The sequence below is a fragment of the Tachysurus vachellii genome, chromosome 5, assembly GCF_030014155.1.
Source record: "Tachysurus vachellii isolate PV-2020 chromosome 5, HZAU_Pvac_v1, whole genome shotgun sequence".
NCBI lineage: Eukaryota > Metazoa > Chordata > Actinopteri > Siluriformes > Bagridae > Tachysurus > Tachysurus vachellii.
In genome coordinates, this window is record NC_083464.1 from 23,922,398 (window position 1) to 23,945,006 (window position 22,609).

At 41.0% G+C, this 22,609-nt stretch overlaps 1 protein-coding gene across 1 annotated transcript in view; it reads right to left on the reverse strand.

The window, feature by feature from the left end:
* Positions 1 to 15,797, reverse strand: part of grik5 (glutamate receptor, ionotropic, kainate 5) — a 72,276-nt gene extending 56,479 nt beyond the window's left edge. Inside the window, exons 1-2 of the mRNA XM_060870664.1 lie at positions 15,561 to 15,797; positions 12,424 to 13,670 (exon numbers count right to left, since the gene is read on the reverse strand). The gene's annotated coding sequence lies outside the window, so the exon portion shown is untranslated. The remainder of the gene's footprint in view (positions 1 to 12,423; positions 13,671 to 15,560) is intronic.
* Positions 15,798 to 22,609: the final 6,812 nt, after the last annotated feature.

Consider the following 22,609-nt stretch of genomic DNA (forward strand, 5'->3'; position numbering starts at 1 on the left):
TGTATGCGGTTCACGTTGCTTTCTCTCTCCGCTTATTTCCAAGACACAACCCATGCCACTCCTAGAATCGGTCCAAATGCAATTACACATAATGCTGTAAAAAATCCTCAAAAGAACACAGCAAAAACTCCATAATAACACCCCACTGCTTCCACCAACCTTAATATAATGAGTCACCGACTCCAGTGCTTGGTGGTACAGAGGTATTTGTCATCTGTTTCTGACAAGCAAGGATAAAAAGAGGAGGAGCTGTGTGAGGTTGAAAGAGGGTTTGAAGAAAAGCTGTGCTGAAGGCTGGAAAAGTAATGCCGGGCCTTATGATTCTGCTGCAGCTTTCTCAGAATCAGTATGTTGCATTCACCCTGCTTGTTAATGCCTCAAATATATAAATAATTCAATACAGGGAACCGCTGATGGGGAGGACTAATTAAAGAGCGGACTCGTGAGGTGAGACACCACCACCTCGAACATTTGCCGACAATTAACTGTGAGCAGCAAACTCTGTGGCCACGCCATTAACGTGGCATGGCAGCTGTCTCGGCTGAGCATGATGGGAAATGTCAATCGGTGACTAATGACCTGACGACACCACAACACACGAAGCAATCACACTCTAGCATGGCAGCGTATGGTAGCACACACTCGTTAACCTGAGGGGAGAGTTGTCAAGGCCTGACATTAAGAAGGACTTGAACACTTCTGACAGAAACCGAAGCCGCTTAACTGCCCAAGCGTCGAAAGGACACAATGCTCACAAAATGTTTATAAACATAACAAATGCACCATGCAAGCTCAGATTAGTGATAAGTTTCATTTACAGCCATAAGATCTAGGAATAAGTAGGTAAAAGGGTACGGATTAACAGTGCTGTGAAAACACTGTAGGTCAGACAACTGCAACACCAGCATGAGCTCATGGCCTTTTCGTAAAGGTCTTTATTGTTAAAAGACACTCTGTCCTGACCTCGTAAAGAGAATGTAGACTACGTTGCAGCTATAAAATGTGATTTGACTCTTGACATTTGGTTATGAAGAGACTAAAAAGGCATCTTGTGTGACAAAGGCTTCTGAGTCTTTTGGGAGGTGACATTAAAATAAGCTCTGTGTGTCCGGTGTATGCTGTAATAAAACCAACATGTTCCAGTCAACCACGTGGGAGCAGACACACATGGCAGTACCCATGGCAGCAGGAACACTGGCATTTTACACACACACCACCTTTTACTCTATATCTGCAGGTGTGTTGTTCCTACAACCTCTCCTGATCAGTCTGTTAAATCTTATTGTTTTGCACACTAACTATTATTTGTGTATGTGAACTGTTTATGTTATCCTATGTGCTAAAAGCAGCTAGCACACTAGAGATTAGTTTTTATGCTCCTCAGATGTTACAGTGTTGTTGTTGTGTTCGGCCCCACAGAAAGTACAAAGGCCACCAACCTTGACTTAGAATGTCTATCTGTCTTTAGGTCTCCGCAGGTATGGTATCTGGGTGTTCTCTTAGACGAGTCCTTAAAACTTGATAAACAAGTTTCCGCTGTCATTGGATTGAGGTTTTCTCAGCTACGCATTTTATCAAAAATTAAGCACTTTTTAACTGACAAAACCTTAGAGACGGCAGTACATGCTCTAATCACCTCTTGTCTAGACTATTGTAGCTCTCTATACTGCGGCGTCGACAAAACTCAAATTAACCGTTTACAATTAACCCTCTTCTGAGGACTCTTCACTGGTTGCCTATTGAATACAGAATTCGTTTTAAAAAAAATGTTGTTTTTTTTTAAGTCCTTGCATAATCAAGCTCCTATTTATTTATCTGAATTATTACATCCTTATTCTAAGATCAGGCAACCAGAACCTCCTCACTGTTCCCTTTTCAAGACTTAAGTGTAGAGGGGATCGAGTGATTGGGCCACAGTTTTGGAATGATTTGCCCATAGAGTTAAGATTAGCTGTCCATTTTTAAGTCCCCTTTAAAAACGTATCTGTTTTCCTTGGTTTTCCTTTTCATTTTAATTCTTCTTATTGTTCTTTAATTGTTCTTATTATTGCTTGTTTTAGTGTTTTAGTGCGTATTATTATATTGTTTAATTCTATTTTGCTTTCATTATCTCTTGTCTTAGTATCATTTCTTCTGTGTATTTTTACTAACATTTCTTTTATTGTACAGTACATTGGTCAGTCCTATGGCTGTTTTAAATGTGCTATATAAATAAAGTGAAGTTGAACTTGAATTTGAACTCAATTCAGAATGTATAGCAGCAGGTGTAACAGTAAAGCGGGCTGTCATTCAAAAGGCGCAGACCACTTGAGTTCTTTTACCCCAGCCTTGGCACACCTTGTCTTCATAGGGCTCGCTTTGTCTGGAACATGTTTGTGCCAGTAAGTTCCAGTGAAGGGAAATTGTAATGCTACAGCAGATAATGCCATTCTGTACAACTGTGTGCTTCAACAGTTCTGCTCTTCAAGGAGCGTATATAGGTGCATATTTTTGGGCTATATTTTATACCTTTGGTTACTGCGGCCATTTTTACTTCATCTGTCTACAGCAGTAATTTCTAATGACAAGTCTGCTGAGTTTATAAATTCAGAATCTTTAGAACTGGAAGGTTTCGAAACTTTTGCACGTGTCACACTTTTTTTTTTAAAGTAACTGTGCATTAACTTTTCCAGAAAAAGGACTATTTTTCATTGAAATCGTTCTCTTCACACAACTCTATGAGGCATTTGGACATGCATAGTGGAAGATTTATTACTTGGTTAGCGGGATCGAGAATGGAAAGCAACAGCATTGTTACTGACTCCAAATGTTTTGGACATTGATGTTTGTAATAACAATGCAGAATCAATTACAGTTCATTTGTATAGTGCTTTTAAAAACAGACATTTGTCATGAAGCAGCATTACAGATATCCAGGTTTACATGATGATTACTAATGAGCATGATGAGGAAGGCAACAGTGGTAAGGAAAACTCCCTGAGATCACATGAGGAAGAAGCCATGAAAGGAACTATATCCTCTTCTGTGAGATATTACATTGTTGGGGTTTTACAGTAAAATCATTACAGTGTTACAGAGAAAAGACAAATAGTGATAAATGTGCTACAAGGATCCCTAACGTGCAGTATGATTATATTGGTAATGGGAGCCGGAAAGTGTCACGTAGTAATAGTTTGTATTGAGAGATAAAAATGTCAAGAGAGGCAAATGATATAGGATTTCATTTGTCATGTCATTATGACTCTAATCTAACCCTCTACTATATGCCGTTTCCATATGGCAACAGACAGTATATCTGGATTTTTAAGCATTTAACTAACAAACCTTTTGATAGTAAGGAGGCTTTAGTCGGATTGAATGATGTACTTGAATGATGTACCAGCCTACCACCTTTCTATACACTAAACCTAATTTCAAGTCATCTAAGTATTATTCTACAATAATCTGCATAGTTTTGCTAGACATTTTTCAGGCAAAATATCTACTTCCACATTAAGACATACACTCTTGAACAAAATCTGAAGACCAGGGAAAATATTACAAATATTCACACTTCGCACTGGTGGATCGTAACTAGGTTGTAAGTACTTCTTCAAAATGCAAAAAAAAAAAAAAAGAAACAAGCGCAAGAGACAAAAAATAAAGAGAAGGCAATTTATTGAAAACTGCATTGCAACTCAAACCGGCTGGTCATCAGCTCACCATAAATTTAAGACCATAGCCATTAAAAGTTAAAACCTGTGAAAAAATATGGCTTTAATGTCATTGTCCTTCAGACGGTCACATTGTCATGATCTCCTGATGGCAAAAGCAAAAAGGCTTTCTGTTTTTGAATGTGGCAGGATTGTTGAGAGCTATCCTGAGAGTTATGGGATAAAAAAAAGTGTTAGACTCAAACAAATTTCACCTGCACTGGGCCGGAGGATCCGACGGGCTGTCCATGAAGACACCACCCAATCCTCGACCCAAATTAAGGTTGATGCTGACTGCAGACCAACAACCATAAGACGGTATCTGCGAGAGAAAGGCTTAAAGAACAGAAAACATCTTTGAAAGCCACGTCTCCACCCACACCACAAACATGCCCGTTTGGAATTTACAAGGAAGCACCAAACATGGGACATTGAAAGATGGAAAAATGTTTTATTCTCAAACACGAAAAAAATTTAACCTGGATGGTCCTGATGGCTTCCAGTGATACTGGCATGACAAGGAGATCCCACTGGAAATGTGTTCTACCTGTCATAGTGAAGGAGGCTTCATAATGATCTGGGGTGCTTTGTCCTTCAATGAGAAAATGGAGCTTCAGATAGTGCAGGGGCGTCAAACGGCGGCTGGCTACGTGGACATGTTGCACTTCACACTTCTTTTTTTTGTCTCTTGCTCCTTTTTCTTCTTTTGACATTTTGAAGCAGTTCTTACAACCTGGTTATGATCCACCAGCTTGAAATGCAAATACTTGGAATGTTTCCCAAGGTCTTAAGATTTTGTTCAGGAGTGTATGTACTGTACTAAAGGTTAAAAAGTAATGCACCCTTCTACCAGCCGCCACTGTCCGTCAGACCAAGACAAAAATACAGTACACTGAGCCTGCATTAATTACAAACGGTGTGTCAGAACATTTATTCCCCATATACTGTATTTGTGTAATGATTGGTTTGTGTGGTTGGTGTAGCAAATAAACAGGCAATATGTTGGACTTCTAAAAACTGGGCCAAGATTGTACAATAAAGGATCCCCATTACTCACTGTGGCAAATGAATTGCACAGGGAAAAAATGGCATTTCATTTGCATAAAAATGACATCACTAATCCTTTTACAATTTTTATAAAGAAGAAATGTGTTCACCCACTTTTATTATATGCAGCATTCATATGAATGGTTTGCGTGTGTTTTTCAGAACATGGACATGGAAATCTATAAAATAATGAGTATAGATCATTTTGAAGGGCAATGAAGTGGAAGTGAGGAAGAGGCAGTTTTAACAGATGCACAGACGCAGGAGACAGGAATGTGTTTGGTGGTATATGGTACGAATGGAAGATATCTCCATTCAGCCATTTTCAGAAAACTGAAATGGGCATGAGGAATAAATCTAGACATAGCACAGTCCACACACATACACACACACACACATTCAGAGAACCTGGAGGAAACCACAGAGATCAAATACAGAAACTCCACATTCACTGTTCAGAACCAAACTGGGGACCCTGGAGCTGTGAGGTACTGTAGCAACACTACACTACCCACTGTGGCACCTAATTAAAGCATAATGTGCTCATGTTTTAATGAAAAGTAAGGAAGCATTTTTAAAGTAAGAAAATTCTACATGACAAAAAAAAAAAATGCAGAAGCCCTGTTTGCATTTACAGCAACCAGAATATTGTACATTTATCTTGTACATACAACTACAAACAGCAGTTAAATGTGAAAGGCCTTTGTCAAGGGCCCAGCAGTGGCAGCTTGGTAGTTCTGGGATTTAAACTCACAACCTTCTGATCAGTAGCCTGATCATCTTTACCACTGAGCAATGACACAAAATAATGAAATGTTCATTAAGGCATCATAGGCGTCATAGGGCATCAAGGCACGATACACCCTGGACGGAGTGCCAATCCATCGCAGGGCACACACACACACACTCTCATTCACTCACGCAATCACACACTACGGACAATTTTCCAGAGATGCCAATCAACCTACCATGCATGTCTTTGGACCGGGGGAGGAAACCGGAGTACCCGGAGGAAACACCCGAGGCACGGAGAGAACATGCAAACTCCACACACACAAGGCGGACGCGGGAATCGAACCCCCAACCCTGGAGGTGTGAGGCGAATGTGCTAACCACTAAACCACCGTGCCCCCCATCTTGATAGACACAATTTCTGAAAAAGATTTTCCTCACTACTTTTACTCACTACCTCTGATAGCACCTTGTCTTCTACATTAAGAGCAAACATCACTTATTTTTTGCATCAGACTCAAGTGTGGTTCACCTCAAATGCCCACTAATTAGTGGGCACTGAAATCTGGTGCATGGGCATCAGACAGAGCTTGTAAATGACTATTGACCAAAATCAAAAGCTCATGCTGCGACTGTTATGTTGTCATTATTTACTTGTGTCACAGCCAAAGAATACAATTCCTGGCGTATGCATAATGAGAACTGGAATAACAAAACACACTGAGAGAAGCCAAACTGATCAGCAATTGCCTTTCTCTTTTAAACGCCCTTGTTGCAAATGTCCCTTGTTTCCCATCAGGGTGTGTGGAGATGTTTTCCTTCCTCTCAGCAGGGGGAGCACCTCAAGGCTTTTCATGAGACGGCTAATCAATGTGGGTGAGTGCCCCAAGACAGACAGGAGACCCAGATGAACCAACACAGGCCTCTTACTCTTTACCCAACTGAGAACTCAGACTTTCTTAATCTGGCGTCTTAGCCGCTTGTCTCCCATGAGCTCTGCAACACTCCTCCTCCTCCTCTGAAACTCTACATTTTCTTCTCAGATCCCACCTAAGATCGACCACATGGCCAGACTTTCCTGGCTTTAATTGACTTTTTCAAACAACTTGTAACCCTCCTGGGCACCTGAAGTGTGAGCTGTACTTCTTAGCATTCGAGTTCAGATAGTAAACCTCTCCTCTCTGTGAGCTGTCTCGGATCTGATGCTGTAGAAAAAGAAGGCCTGTGCAATCCATTGCTCTCCCGTGAATAAGGCCCTGTATTCATTTTGCCGTATGCAGCTCTAATGGAGATGGATCTCTCCTACACCAGAAATGGGAGGCTACAGGTAGCAGCTGCCTGAGACAGAGCCGGTCACTGGCCTGTAATGGGAGATTGATCTTATTTGCAACAGCACACAATTGGCCCCGTTTCAAAAGCATAAAAGTGTGAAAGGGAGCGAAATGAAAAGGGCAGTAACTAATACGGTCTCTCAAAATAAAGCATCTGAAACAAGTTGTCAAGCACTGACAGGGATATCACAAAAATCACAAATATTTTTATATGCTTTCCCATAGCAAGCTAAAGGCAGCTGCTGACAGTCGGAAAATCCATTTGGGTCTGAAATAATAGCTGCTGTCTTTGCATGCGTGCCTATTGTACAGAAACTTTGGGCTTTTATAAACCCGTCCTCTTTCATTCAAGATGCATGTGGAGTCATGATTCTAGGAGACTAAATATCTAATTGATTATGAATAAGCGAGTGAAATGGACCATAATGCAAGCTGCAATCCTTATGGTTCACTCGCAGCGCTCACAGCCCTGTCTGAACCGGATCAAACCGCTCACAGAGATGGTCACTCATTATGCTCCTGACTCAACAAGGGCTACTGATGCGCTAACAAAACAAGTCAATAGCCCTGTATGTGTGTGACTAGGCTGAAGCACATCACACTGACACAGCTCATTGTTTGAACACTGATTTTAACACCACACTGTAGCTGAGAGTCAGGCTTTTCACTGTGACTGACATTCAAGAGAACAGATTGGATAAAAACGACTCTAGTTGGGAATTTCATTGTGAGAATGAATTGCTGTGAAAAGCAAACAGAAATCTCACCTCAAATGGTCAAAGAACTGCATAAGACATTTGACGGAGTATGTGAAAAAGGGAACATGGGTGATGTGAGGTTTTTTCTCTCCCGCTGACTGTCTTTCTCTTTCGCTCTCTCGTACACACACACACACACACACACACACAAAATTAGGCTGTGATCATGAGTCACTGACATCTACTTTACTTACACGGCAAGAAATGACAGTGACATTTCAAATTAAAATTACACAGTGACAAAGTAAAATCTTCACAATTTCGGTCATCAGACAGCAGTATCCCATTATGTATTTGACTCTCTTCTTTTTCATGAAGCATGGGATACAGATAGAGTCAGGAAGGCAGTCAGTGCAGTATTATATAATTGAACTTGAAGTATTAGTGAGGAACTCATGCTGTAAATGCCGTATCTCAGATGGGCCGAAGTTAATCACATCGTAACTGGTCAGGTGCAAATATTGCATTTTTCCTTTGACCCCAATCTACAGTTGGTATGTGTATCAGTGCAACACCATCTCTGGTCCATTATTCAGGCACAATAAAAAAGAAAAACGAGTAGGGCTTTTAAGCTAGTGTTTGAATTGTACTGCAAATGGATGTCATGGTAGTCGTGCACTTTTATGCAATATGAGGTTATCATCATTCCCCATTAAAGGAGAGTAACTTTACAAATACACATTAACTGGATTTTATTGCAGGGCTTAAATGAGAATCTGACACTGCACAATGTTCCATAGGACATCTAATCTAAAGCAATCCTATTTCTATCCTTTACGCAGCATGGTGCACTTGTACCTCGTCCAGGCATCTTTACAGACCTCAGGACAGATAGGGTTTGAGACTGGTACAAGTGCTGCACTATAAAATCTTATCTTCTCTACTCAAAAGCACCAGTGATTTCATTGCCTTGCACAAAAGTTTATATTGCATAAACTGCACCATTAACACACATAACTTAATCAGAGGAGCTTCATTATGGCATGATGATGGAAAGGCAGTAATTACCTGGAGGGAAGTTAAGCTTGTGCAGGATTGCCTATTCTTCTCCTTTGTCATTCAGAAAGCTACTTGCCAATCAGACCAAGTACGTGAACTAAAGCTGTAAGTGATTTTCTCCTACACTTTGTAGTAATGTATCTGAATATGATTACATTATTTAGATTAATTACTAACAGTATTAACAGATTTGTCTAAACAAGTACAAATTCAGATATGATTACTCTGTTTTTATACATTTTTTTTACTCTGCACATTGGGACTGTGATCCTGCAGGAAGAAACAAATACTTCTTTTTTTTTTTTTTTTTTATGCGAAGCTTTAGAACAAAGCTTGTGGGAAGACTTGCCAGGTTTCCAATTACATTTCAAAATCACACAAAAATACCTGCAACTAGCACAAAGAAATCAGGTACTGAACCATTTTTCTTCTTTTCCCAGCCTTGCATGAAAACAAGAGAGAAAATGGTGTGAGGGTTTTCTAGAGCTGCCGGTCTATATAGCTCATGCAGACAACACACTGTGCACAGTGCAGCATATCTCTGCCTCGGTTTCTAAACATAATCGTTTAATTAATTACATTTATTTAGAAAATATTAACTTGTATGCTCATTGTAGTTTCTTGTTGTTCTTAACGGTATGTTCTTCTTTATTAAAATGAAATAATCCCAGAATATTATGCAGGCATTAGAATGAAATGTATTTTAATTAGAAGCAGCATTGTGTCTCAGCTTCGTAGTCAATTCTGACAGCGTGCCATTTCTGCAAACATTTCTGACCTTTCTGTTATGTAACGAACCCAAAAACTAATGAAAAACGATAAAGTGTCTTTAATTAGTTGTCAATAATGAATAACACTGGGTAGTTGTTTACGCTGTCACATTAGATAGAAGATAGAAAGCTAACCAGAAAGTTACACACTGCATCGAATTATGCAATTGAATAAACTTATGTTTTGTAAATTGTTATTATTTCTAAAACGTTTTTTTTTTTTCCCTGCAGTCCTGGGTTCTTTTTCAGTATTTTCTGGTTGTTGTTGTTGTTGTTGTTGTTGTTGTTGTTGTTGTTGTTGTTGTTTTATGGTTCAGATGAGAGAAACAAAGAAAGAAAGAAAGTCTAGTCCATGCACACTCAGGGTTTAAACTTTAATAAGAATACAGGTATATATTATATATCTGAAGAACTTAACTAATGCACTGTGCACTGTGTTCCTCCCCTAGTGAACTGCTTGAGAACATTGGGAAAGATCTGGAGGCAGAGATATACATGTCTATTACTGTAGGAAGCATGTGCCAGTCCTCACCTCCCCCCAGATGATAGCTCTCATAGAGGATAGAGGAAAACTTGCTAATGTGTGGGAACTGCCAGTGAAAAACATTGGGAAAAAATAAAAAATAAATGAAAGAGGATAAGCTTGTGAATAAGAGAACTATCAGCACTGGTTCAGTGAGCGACTTTCAGTAAGCCTTGTACGGAGATGATCCAGTGAGCTCTTCAAGTGTCGCCAAAGTCTCTGGTGTGGCTTTAGAGGAAAGCTGCTTTTTCATCTTCACTGGCGAACTCGACTACACGACGGTGCCTGCTCTGAGACCGCAGTTTCATCGCAGACTGATTACAGAAATCTCTTATTATGTCGATCACAGGCGGAATGATCCAGGTCATTATCTCAGGTGTGAAGTCATATTTCCTAAGAGTTTGTGTGCCTGTGTGTCAAATTGGTGCTTGAATACGGACTAGATTTTGAATGCAGCGCTTACTGTTATTGCACCATCAAAGCCCTGCTCAAATAGACGTCTAGATGTCTAATTATAGCAAGGAAGAGTCACATCAGAATTAGTAAGCATGACAGATTCAGTTGGTTTGATTCTTATGAGATGAACATGTGTGTGCTTCTTGCTTTCTTTCTTTATTTATTTATTTATTTATTCATTTATGTTTTGTCTGTGTGTACTATATATCGGGTGAAATGTTTATGGTCTATGACACATCTGCTACTTCCAGTGTTTGCTCTCAGCCTACCAGTAAACAGCAATGGCCCGGTGCCATGGCAACAGAGCAGGCGAACATCACAGAGGTGTGTAAATGCAGCAATAACTCGCAAGTACACTCAGACCTCGTACAGGGCGCCGTCGAGAGCCTTATGAGCGTCAGAAATGGTTACGTCAGCAACAGCACACGCACACACAAATACATGTATGCACCCAGTTGACCCAGCTGTAGCAGTCTGAACTTAAATCACATTCAAAATATTTCTCGTCTTTCGTCTCTGTGACTCGAAGGTGCATTTAAAGACCTGGAGCCACATGCAGCATACTTAAATGTCAAATTTAAGAGAGAAGAAATAATAAAGTTCCCCTTTAAAAAGAACCCAGAGCAGATCTCTAAAATCTCTATCTACAATTCTACCGTTCAGATTATAATTCAAGTCTACAGTTCAAGATTGTAGTGGGTTTAGGGTTAACTTAGCTTTAGTCAAGTTTAGTCCAGAATACTTGAGTGAATACATGAATACAGGATCCTATAACTCTTAAGATATAAGTACATAAGATGTAAGAGGGAATTCTCAGGCTCTGCGTAACCAGTGAAGGTGATGTTCTTCACAGTTTGCTGGACCGGTTAAGGGCATGTCCACACTAATTGTCAGGTAATAGAAGGAGCTGAATTGTCCCAAATAGCATTAATGTGCATGTTTAGAGTGCTAAGGAGAAGCCTAATTCTGTGTCAGTTGTGTCTAGTATCTTCTAGGTATCTTGTTAGTAAGCAAAGGTTTCAGCAGGATGACAGAATATATTTCAAATATATGTATAGCAAATACAATATGAAATGTAAAGCAAGGTTTAAGAATTGTCTTTTATTGTGTGTTTGTTTTTTTGTTTTTTTTTAGCAGTCACAGAAATTCTACATAATAGTTACCTAGAAGAATATTCAAGGGAGCACCATATGAACAGAGGACAAAACGCTCACATACATCAGTTCACTTGAGAACACAAACAGACCATAATTTCAGGAATCATCTCCAACACACCAGAGCTAACTCTAGCTGACAAGTTATCATTTGCTCACAGGATCATGCACACACAGACAGGATCAAACACAGCAAGTGTTGTTAGCTCACTCATCCGGAGACAACATGACTAAGAAAACACATACACGTAGATAAGATGTAGAAGTGATTTACCCACTACTACTATGACTATGCTCACACACACACACACACACAGGTAGGGTGTAGAAGTGATATACCCATTACTACTGTGACTATGCACACACACACAGGTAGGGTGTAGAAGTGATATACCCACTACTTCTGTGACTATGCACACACACACACACACACACACAGGTAGGGTGTAGAAGTGATATACCCACTACTACTGTGACTATGCACACACACACACACACACACACACACACACACACACACACACACACACACACACAGGTAGTGTGTAGAAGTGATATACCCACTACTACTGTGACTATGCACACACACACACACACACACACACACACACACACACACACACACAGGTAATGTGTAGAAGTGATATACCCACTACTACTGTGACTATGCACACACACACACACACACACACACACACATATACACACAGGTAGGGTGTAGAAGTGATATACCCACTACAAGTGTGACTATGCACACACACACACACACACACACACACACACACACAGGTAGGGTGTAGAAGTGATATACCCACTACTACTGTGAATATGCACACACACACACACACACACACACACAGGTAGGGTGTAGAAGTGATATACCCACTACTACTGTGACTATGCACACACACACACACACACACACACACACACAGGTAGGGTGTAGAAGTGATTTACTCACAGAGTGAAGCATGCGTCGTCAGGAACAAGGCGCCATGAAGTTGCAGTGTTAGGTGGCGAGCTCCTCTTGGGAAATGTTGGGTTCCGGTCAGAGAGAGTGGAAAATCACAATTGTCCAAACCCTTTGTTACTGCTACAAGTGGACCGTTCCAAATAGCTTGACTTTAAAGGAGGGTGCTTGAGCTGCACCTCAGAAGTCTACGGTTGTAATGCTCTAATATCACGGAGGGAAGTCCTTTGTTGAGGACCTTATCCAAGCTGAAGGGCTTAGTGAAATCCTAGCTGGTGCTACTAACATCAAAAACGTATACAGAAGAGCAAACCAGATAGAGGATTTAATTTTCCCTCTCCTTTACACTCAGTGCATTTTTATTTATGGCCTAGTCTGTAGTGATCGGACCAAAGAAGTGAGACTACAATCAGATCCCAAAGAACAAAACCTGTTCTTGTTGAGTTTCTCTCTGCCTCAGACTTTGTATATCTCGCTCTCATGCAGATGTTATCTCATACGCACAATCATGTCTAATTTTGAAGATCTTCTACACACAATAAAACACACGTTTCCTTATTCATGCCCACATTCAGACAGACTCTTACTGACATCTGCACCCACACACAAACACACACTTACCTACAACCTGGCTCAGAAGTATGCATTAATGATTAGCTGCCTCTTCCTGTTAGCCTCTTGCTCCTGACTTTACCCATAGCTGTACATTCACAAACACACACCTTCAGTTAAAGATCATCACACTAACCCCCCCACACACACACTGTTAGGACATGGAGCAGATGAAAGAGAACTCTTAAACTAAGCTACCGTTTCTTTTCAAAGGTGGGAAATCTTAATTAATTCTACTAGTTAGACGAGGGGCAAAGGAAACATTATATTTTGAAAGCTTTTTAAAGTTAAGACAGTTCTGTGATCAACAACTATTAGGTCCAAGTATCCAGGGGGAAAATAAGCAGGGCCCAATCCTAGAAATTCCAGAAGAGCCTCTCTCCTCTCTCTTGTTCTTGTGGTGATGTCCAAGAACATTAACCTCCTTTATTCAAACAGTTCCACCGTCTGATTCCTCAGGTGTGTAGAAGACGTAGCAGACAGTGACTTCTATCTTTTTGACTCACATTTTCATGACCATATGAGCTAATATCCCTCTGGCTAGACTGAAATCAGGTTTGATTGGAGTCACAGATTTAGAGACGTCCCATACCGTTGTTCCAAAAAGTTGTTTTCAGGCCTAAAACCTGAGGAAAATCACAAAAAATACAGAGATTCACTGTCAGATTTTGGATGTATAAAATATATTTTTAAAATATTACACTTTTATTATCTGGGAATAATAATTCTAGGAGAATTCCAGGAGTTCTAGCTTCAGTATAATGTGAATGGAAACTGTAGAATGTTAAGCTGTATGTGCACCAAGGATGGACTGTTATCTTACCACCATCATCTCAATGCTTTTTCAAAAAGCAGCTTTCAAAGAGCATGGCTCAAACATGTCTTTGTGTGTGTCTACCATTCCTATTGAATTCAATTATTAAGTTACTCTGAAGATCTAATGTGAGGCCTGTTTGTGAGGCCTGGAGATCTTTTGAGAGGCCTGTGATGTCAAATGTAATGGACTAAGTTTAAATGAACCAAGTGGACAGAAGAAAAATGGAACAAGGCAAGTGATGAAAGCAATCAGTAATAGAAAGAAAGGCCCTCGGTACTATTTTAGCAAGGTCGAGATGGAACCAACGTTCGGCAAGATGAAATGAAAGATGAAAGTGAAGGAGTGAGTTTGCTAGCGGGAAACGAGTGATGTTCAAAAGGGCAACGTTTCAGTCAGTCTTATTTATCCCACAGGTTATCTCCACCCTGAGTTCACTGCATCTTTTCATAGTTCTGTCACTGTTCTGGATTTTCATTTGCCCCCTCACCATATTCCTTTCCAAACACACACAGACAGAAGATAAAGCCTCACAAGCTACACAGGCTGTCAGTGTGTTAAACAGGGTGAGTAGGGCTTCAGCGATTATCTGGTTGAGATAGAGAGGGAGGAAAACTGAGAGATATGGGCATCTGGAAATGCTAGACAGCTTGAACTATAGCCTTTAACAGCTCTCAGGAGTACTGCACTTAATCAATACAAAGCCATACACGCCATGAGGGGGCTTAGCTCGTTAGCACTATGCATGTGAGGGTGAACAAGTAAAATCTGGTGTCTAAGTGTGCATGAGAAAAAGGTGTGAAAAGGTACCATAGCAGGAGTTAAATCAGCCACCAGTGGTAGCAATTGATGCCATGTCCTCCTTGTTATACGCACATGCGTGCGCCTGTGTGTGTGTGTCTATGCGCAACAAATGTCATAGGCAAACCGTGAGTGATCTCTAAGCCAGATGCAGCAGTACACACTACACTGCACACTCTGACTAAATCTGAACAATAGAAAGGACTCTTGCATCTTTCTTATACAAACATGGAATGAATGAGGAATGAGGGAACAAGAGAACGAGTGGAGACAAGGCTCACAGCCAAAAATGAATGTTAGACGGCCAGGTTTCTCTCAAATCCATCAGCAGAGGACAGCACTCTCTGAGTCAGAGTGGGGGATGGAGGGAAGCAGGGACGGCGAGGGGGAGGATGGAGGGAATAAGAAGAGGAACAAGGGTACAAAAAAGAGGAAAGGGGCAAATAGTAAGAGAGAGAGAGAGTGAGAGACAGAGACTTGGTATGAAAGACTTTAGACTTTGAATGAAATGTGTGGGAACAAATGCCCAGAGGGTTTCAATAAGACCTAATGAAAATGCAAAAATGAGGAGAGAAAGAAGCTGTGAAAAACTCATTGCTCTAGCAGAGCGGTTCTCTGCAGGTTAACACAATCCCTGCTCTGTGGAGCTATTCTGAACAGAGCCCGTTTGGAGCACCGCACACCGTACATGGAATACCAATCACACATTGGCACCACGCACGCATACGCACACACAAACACACACACACAGTCTATGGTATGGCACACACTTCCCCTGGTAAATCAAAAGCATGACAGCAAAAGTCATCCAACATCCCTTTGTCTGGATTATTCATGAATGGCACAATAATCAGCATGAATGACATGGTCCTGATGCAATATGGCATAAACCCACACTTACTGTGAGGCGACAATCCCAGTAATAGGGTGGCACTTGCCGGTCTGCTCTGAAGTCTACGGTGTGAAAAATGACAGAGCCCCTCAAATCTTGCCAATTCTTTTCTCCTTGATTTTCCACCACTCTTCAGGAGGCATGGACGTTTCAGCGTGTCCGCATTTGTACTTCCAATTCAAACCTCCGTTTTCTTTTAAAGTGCTTTCTTTAAGGTCCCTTACAATGTTCTCTGCTGTAATTCCACAGCAGGCACCGCAAGCTGCATTCACTCCCTGACTCCGACCCCTCCCTCCCTCTCTCCCTCTCTCTCTCTCTCTCTCTCTCTCTCTCTCTCAGCTCATTGTATCCCCCATTCCTCCTCTGCTCGTGCTCCAATCTAAATCCAAAGAGCTATCACTCCTGTCCCTCCTCCTTCAATCCTGCTCCTTTTTTTCTTGCCCATTTATTAAAGATAGACAGCCACTTCCATCCCTCCCACCCTCCATCGAGGAAATAAGGAATGAGACAAGGGAAGCAGAAAGAAAACAAATGAAGGCTCCAGTCCAAAAGAGACATCACACGTGCGTTTTTCAAGATGCATAGTGTATATATAAACAAAGCACATTCATACTATTATATAGGGATACAAATAGCATTATCCTCAGATGCATTCCATATGTGGACAATTATATCATGATGCCAGAACACATCCACATGTGGACACAGACTATACTAACACACATGCACATGTGGACACAGATTATACCGTTACACTTAAGCACATACACATCTGGAAACTGATTATACCTTTACAATAAGACACATCCAAATATTGGCACATTTTTCAGCATTATATCAACAAATCGTGTGTGTGCCCTGCGATGGGTTGGCACTCCGTGCAGGGTGTATCCTGCCTTGATGCCCGATGACGCCTGAGATAGGCACAGGCTCCCCGTGACCCGAGGTAGTTCAGATAAGCGGTAGAAAATGAGTGAGTGAGATATCAACAAATCCACTTGTGTTCACAGATTACACAGTTACACCAACACACATACACTTGTGTACTGTTCACAGATTACACAAGTACACCAACACACATACACTTGTGTACTGTTCACAGATTACACAATTACACCAACACACATCCACTTGTGTACTTTTCACAGATTACACAATTACACCAACACACATACACTTGTGTACTGTTCACAGATTACACCAGTATATCAACACACATCCACTTGTGTACTGTTCACAGATTACACAAGCACACCAACACACATACACTTGTGTACTCTTCACAGATTACACAGGTACACCAACACACATCCACTTGTGTACTGTTCACAGATTACACCATTATATCAACACACATCCACTTGTGTACTGTTCACAGATTACACCATTATATCAACACACACCTGAAGATCTAAGCACAAAGCTGACTGACATAATGGCAGTTCAATGATGGCATAATAGTCTCAAATTGGTTCTATCTATGGCAGTCCCATGGGTCATGGGCTGTACAAACAAATCTATCATCAGCAGAGTGCACCACCAAGCAACGAGATTCCAGCATGGGGTAGGGTGGTCAGATAAGTCCGGAAAGAAGAAGCGGCACATTGGGAACTCAGAACACTGGGAGCTCAGGAGAGAGAGAGAGAGAGAGAGAGAGAGAGAGAGAGAGAGAGAGAGAGAGAGAGAGAGCGAAAGAGAGGGAGAGAGAGAGAGAGAAATATTAGGTATGCTTGAAATCATGTGATGGTTAAAGACAGTGTACCTTATGTGCAGGCAGGGACTCCGGCAAGACAATGACAGTATAACTAGGAGGGAGAGCCAGAAGGTGACACAGACTTGAGGGCTTCCTGGGACAAAAAGCAACCACTTCACAGTCAGCAAACCTGAGCGACTTGCGAGGGTGTTAAGGTGACAGCATCCAAACATCCCAGTTCATTAAATACTCTATCCCCATGAACCCTCCAGATCTACTCCTTTACCCAAGCAAAAATATTCATAAAAAAGCTAGAATTATATAGTAATTATTATATTATAAACTATAGTTTTCAGCCTGGACTTAAACACTACTCCCAAACACTAATTGGAAGACTGTTCCATAACTACAGGGCTCTGTAAGAAAATGCTCTGCCCTCTGCTGTAGCCTTTACTACTTGAGGTACTACCATATAGTATACTACCATATAGCACCTTTTGATCGAAGAAGGCATGACGGATCATAAAAAACAAAAAGTACTGTGGCCCAAGACCATCATGTAATGACTTCACATTTCATACTTAGCAATATTGAGAAATTTATATATATAGCAATATAACATACTGAGATGAAAGCAGGCCCTAGTGACATTATCTAGATGAGCTTCAAATGAGAGACTGGAGTCAATACACAAAAAAAACACAAAAGCCTTTTACTGCTACACATAATGAAACAGAAATACTATCCACTTATCTACTTAAGTCTGGTTACTTTGGGCTGCATGTGGTTCTAGCAATAGTACGAGCAGTTCTGTCTTTGTTAGTTGTTAGTTCTTAATTAGTAAGATTTCACTGTCTAATGTCCTTTACACATTCTTCAATCCTAATAAGCTAGTGTCTCTCATCTGACTTATCTGAAACATAAAGTTGTGTGTCATCAGCATAACAGCGGAATCTAATAGCACGTTTATGAATAATTGCACAAAGGGGTAGCATATATAAGGAAAACACTCATCCACAGATTAAACCATAACACTAACACACATCCACTTGTGTACACAGATCACACCAATGCACATTCACGTCAACACAGATTTATACCAATGCACTATACGCTTCCAAACATGGACACATTATACCAACACAAATCCAAATGTGAACACAGATTACACCAACACCCATGCACATGTGGACACAAAGTAAATCAACATTTCCACAAGTGGACATATGCTGTGCTAGTGACCAAAAGGTTTTGAGCCAGAAGTCAGAAAACTGCCATAGAAGCACTGTGAGGATTTTAATCAAATGCAATTCTCAACAGCTTTGGCTAAATCATCTGCCCTCATTATAAGGCAATGGGGAGTAGTGATTAAAATGGTGTGCTAGTGGTTAGAAGAGTGTGCCAGAACGCCACAGGTTAATCCTTGGTCTCTTAACAGATTAGATTGCATCCTCTTTCAGTTGAAAACTGATACTGATGCAAAATGATTGAATGTTAATATGACACAACAATACCTCATTGTCATTCCTAATTAAAAGGCAGTAGTGCTCAGTTTTTACGACTCTAGGGGATCAGAAGGCTGTAAGTTCAAATCTCTGGGCATTTGAGCAACATTACTCTTTAACTCCTCCACTCTTTGATTGTATGGGATTCTGCCTGAGCTTTGGAAAAGCATCAGCTTAATGAAGCGTGTTTTTTTTCTTCAAAAATGGGATTAAAATCCTAAAATAATAATAAAAAAAATGATATATCATATATTTACCCCCGCCTCCGCCTTGTGTGTGTGGAGTTTGCATGTTCTCCACGTGCCTCGGGGGTTTCCTCAGGGTACAAAGACATGCATGGTAGGTTGATTGGCATCTCTGGAAAATTGTCCGTAGTGTGTGATTGCGTGAGTGAATGAGAGTGTGTGTGTGTGCCCTGCGATGGGTTGGCACTCCGTCCAGGGTGTATCCTGCCTTGATGCCCAATGACACCTGAGATAGTCACAGGCTCCCCGTGACCTGAGGTAGTTCGGATAAGCGGTAGAAGATGAATGAATGAAGGAATGAATATATTTACCCCTATACTGTTTCTATATTACTTTATTCGAAATTTGATTATCTCATTAGCAAATCATTTGCCAGCAAGGTGATGCATAAATCAATTTCAGTACAGATCTTCAGTTAATGTTCACAACAAACAACAGAATTGGGAAAAAATGGTTTCAGTGACTGACTCTGATATGGCTGTTTTGTGCCAGACAGGCTGGTTTCAGTATTTCAAAAACTGCTGATCTCCTGGGATTTTCACATGCAATAGTCTTTAGAGTTTACCCAGAAATACTGATCCAATCTGCTCTATGTTAAATAACACTGAATAACTAGTCTGTACAACAATGGTGAGCAAAAGATACATGCAGATGGATGACAAACAAGATCAGAATGAGTTTCCACTTCAGCAGCCTGCAGAACAGCATCTTCTTCAACTCTAACCAATAACACCACTAGAATCACAACTCACTCTGTCGTCCATGCGCTATACAGTACTTCATCACCACATTCACACTGGATTCACACTAGAACTTTTACTTCCCTTGTACTGTATGTGCAATATCTCAGAATGTCATTTTCTGACTGAATATATTGTTTACAGTTTACTATTTTTTTTACTTGCTTTGGCCTTATTTGTATAAGGGGAAGTGGTGGTTTAAGTGGTTAAGGCTCTGGGTTGATGATTGGTAGCCTGGGGTTTCCAGCACCAGTGCTGTCACTGTTAGGCCCTTGATCAAAGCCCTTAACCCTCCCTGCTCCTAAGGTGCTGTATCATGGCTGACCCTGCACTCCAAAGTTGGGATATGCGAAGAAAGTATTTCACTGCGCTGTAATGTACATGTGACCAAATAAAGGCTTCTATTTTTTCTTCTTTACATTTTTGCCAAAGTTTCAGTTTTTACCTTTTTGTACTACGGAATAGTTCACTAATTTCGATTTTGCGCTGTGTCTAGGTAGGAGTGTACAACTGTAGCACGAGAATTTCCTTACACATAAATGTTAAAAGCACTCTTCATGCACATGAAAATAAACTGAAACTGAATGTGAGGCTGCATTTCTACTTACAGTTCAGCTGCTCAGTGGATGTTCTTTGCAATATATTGGGTGAAGGCTAGACATTGCTGTGCATGAAAATCCTGGATCATCAGTATCTAAGAATACTTAAACTAACATGCCTGGCACATACTGTATATCCATGCCAACGTCAAGATCACAATTTTTTCCTCCATTCTGATATGCACATTGTCTGAAACTCTTAACCTGTATCAGTATTAATGTATGCACTGCACTGCTGCTATATGATTGGCTGATTGAAAAATTGCACTAATGAGCAACGGTACAGGTGTTTCTATTAAAGTGGCCATTAAGGGTATATTATCCAACCTGATATTCAAATTCACTTTCTCCCTTTTGGAAAGGCACCACAGCATATATTGTATATTCAGCCAATTAATTTAATTTATCTTTTCACTATTTGCAGTTTTTCTATTTCATCCCTCCTGTCCGCCTTTTCACAGAACTGTATAATTTAATTTTTTTTAAACGGGCAATGAAGGCACACACCCGCGCCCTTGAATGTGTCTCTCCTTAATTACTGTTGTCATCTACACCTGTTGTCATGCAGCAGTCCTCTTCACTGCTCTCTCTCTCTCTCTCTCTCTCTCTCATGCTACTCTCCTCTCCTCTTTTCCCTCAGTGCTTCAGTATCAGCTTAGCGCAGAATACCTTTTTATGCAATTCACACAAATTCCTCATACTGGCATAGTAACACACACACACACACACACACACACACAAACAATAGCACTGTGCTAGGACACAAGTGTTTGCAAGCCCTTCCTTTCATGCATGCAAAGATACATAAAACAGACGGCCCTATGTCCCCTTAATCCTTACGTCTTTGAGGTTTTAATGTTAACCTTTGCCTAGATAACACAGAAACCTGGGGACACAGCAGGGGATAGAGAGAAAGCGTGGGAGAGAGGGAGGGGATGGGGAGATAAGCAAGGGAGAAAGAGAGGGAGAGACTGGCAGAATTGGCATTCTGTCTGTGAGCTGTGCCTCACTAGTGGAATAATGATTAGATACTCAGTATTCCAGTCACATCGTCTCTACTATCAATGAGAGAGGGAGAGAGAGAGAGAAAGAGAGAGAGAGAGAGAAAGAGAGGGAGGGGAAAAGGGAGGGGAAAAGGGAAGGGAAGAGAGGGAAAGAGGAAAGGGGAGAGGCAAGGTGAACAAAACAGGAGGGGAGCAGGGGTGAGTGTATGTGCTACCATAAAGGAGAGAGACAGAGAGAAATGGCGAACATGGCCAGACAAGCGTGGAAAACCATCAACTGGGCACGCACACACACACACACACACACACACACACACACATACATATTCTGAAAGGCACACGAGAAACACACGTTCCATTAACACTCAAGGATAAACATGATAGCACTCTCATATTTTCATACATTTCATAACCAGTTAGAGCTCAGAGATAATAATCAAAAGGTTGTGGGTTCAAATCCCAGTTTGCAAGAGAGCCAATTTTGTGACCAATTTTTTCTAGCAATGTGAATGCTTTTTTTTTTCACTTTTTTCCAAAAGCTTCTTATGAATATAACTAAAGGATCAATGCGCCCTGACCAAGCTGCTAGTGATATTATGCTCATACACGCTGCATAATAATATTGAAAGCAGTATAGATCTAATGTGTGCACACACACACACACACACACACACACACACACACACACACACACACACACACTCACACACACACACACACACACACACACACACACACACACACACACACACACACACACAGACACACACACACACACACACACACACACAGTGCATAGGGGGAACACTTTGTCAAAGTCAGGGCAAGCCACAGCAGGTACAGCCACCTCAGCAGACACACTGCAGAGAAAGTGAGAGAGAGAGAGATTGAGAGAAGTAATGACAAAAAAGAAGTTTAACATACTGAACTATTTGATGCAGTGGTCTGCAAATGGTTGAACACTGGTCTCACACACATACACACACACACAGCTATAGGTCAAAGAAGGCGGTGATCACACTGCTCATTTGCAAAGGCCACAGTTCTGTGGCAGCAATACATTTCCTTAAGTGGCATCTAATCGACTACATGCTGACAAATACAAGACGAGCGGCAGCATTGGTGTGAGGTCTGAGCCACAGAAGAGCGTCATCATTAAAATAATGCATTTATCACACATGCCAACTACCCTCCTACTACCCCCACATACACACACACTTGGATCTGCGTGGGTGAGTTTATTGTAATACACTAGTGTATTGTAGGGTCAGC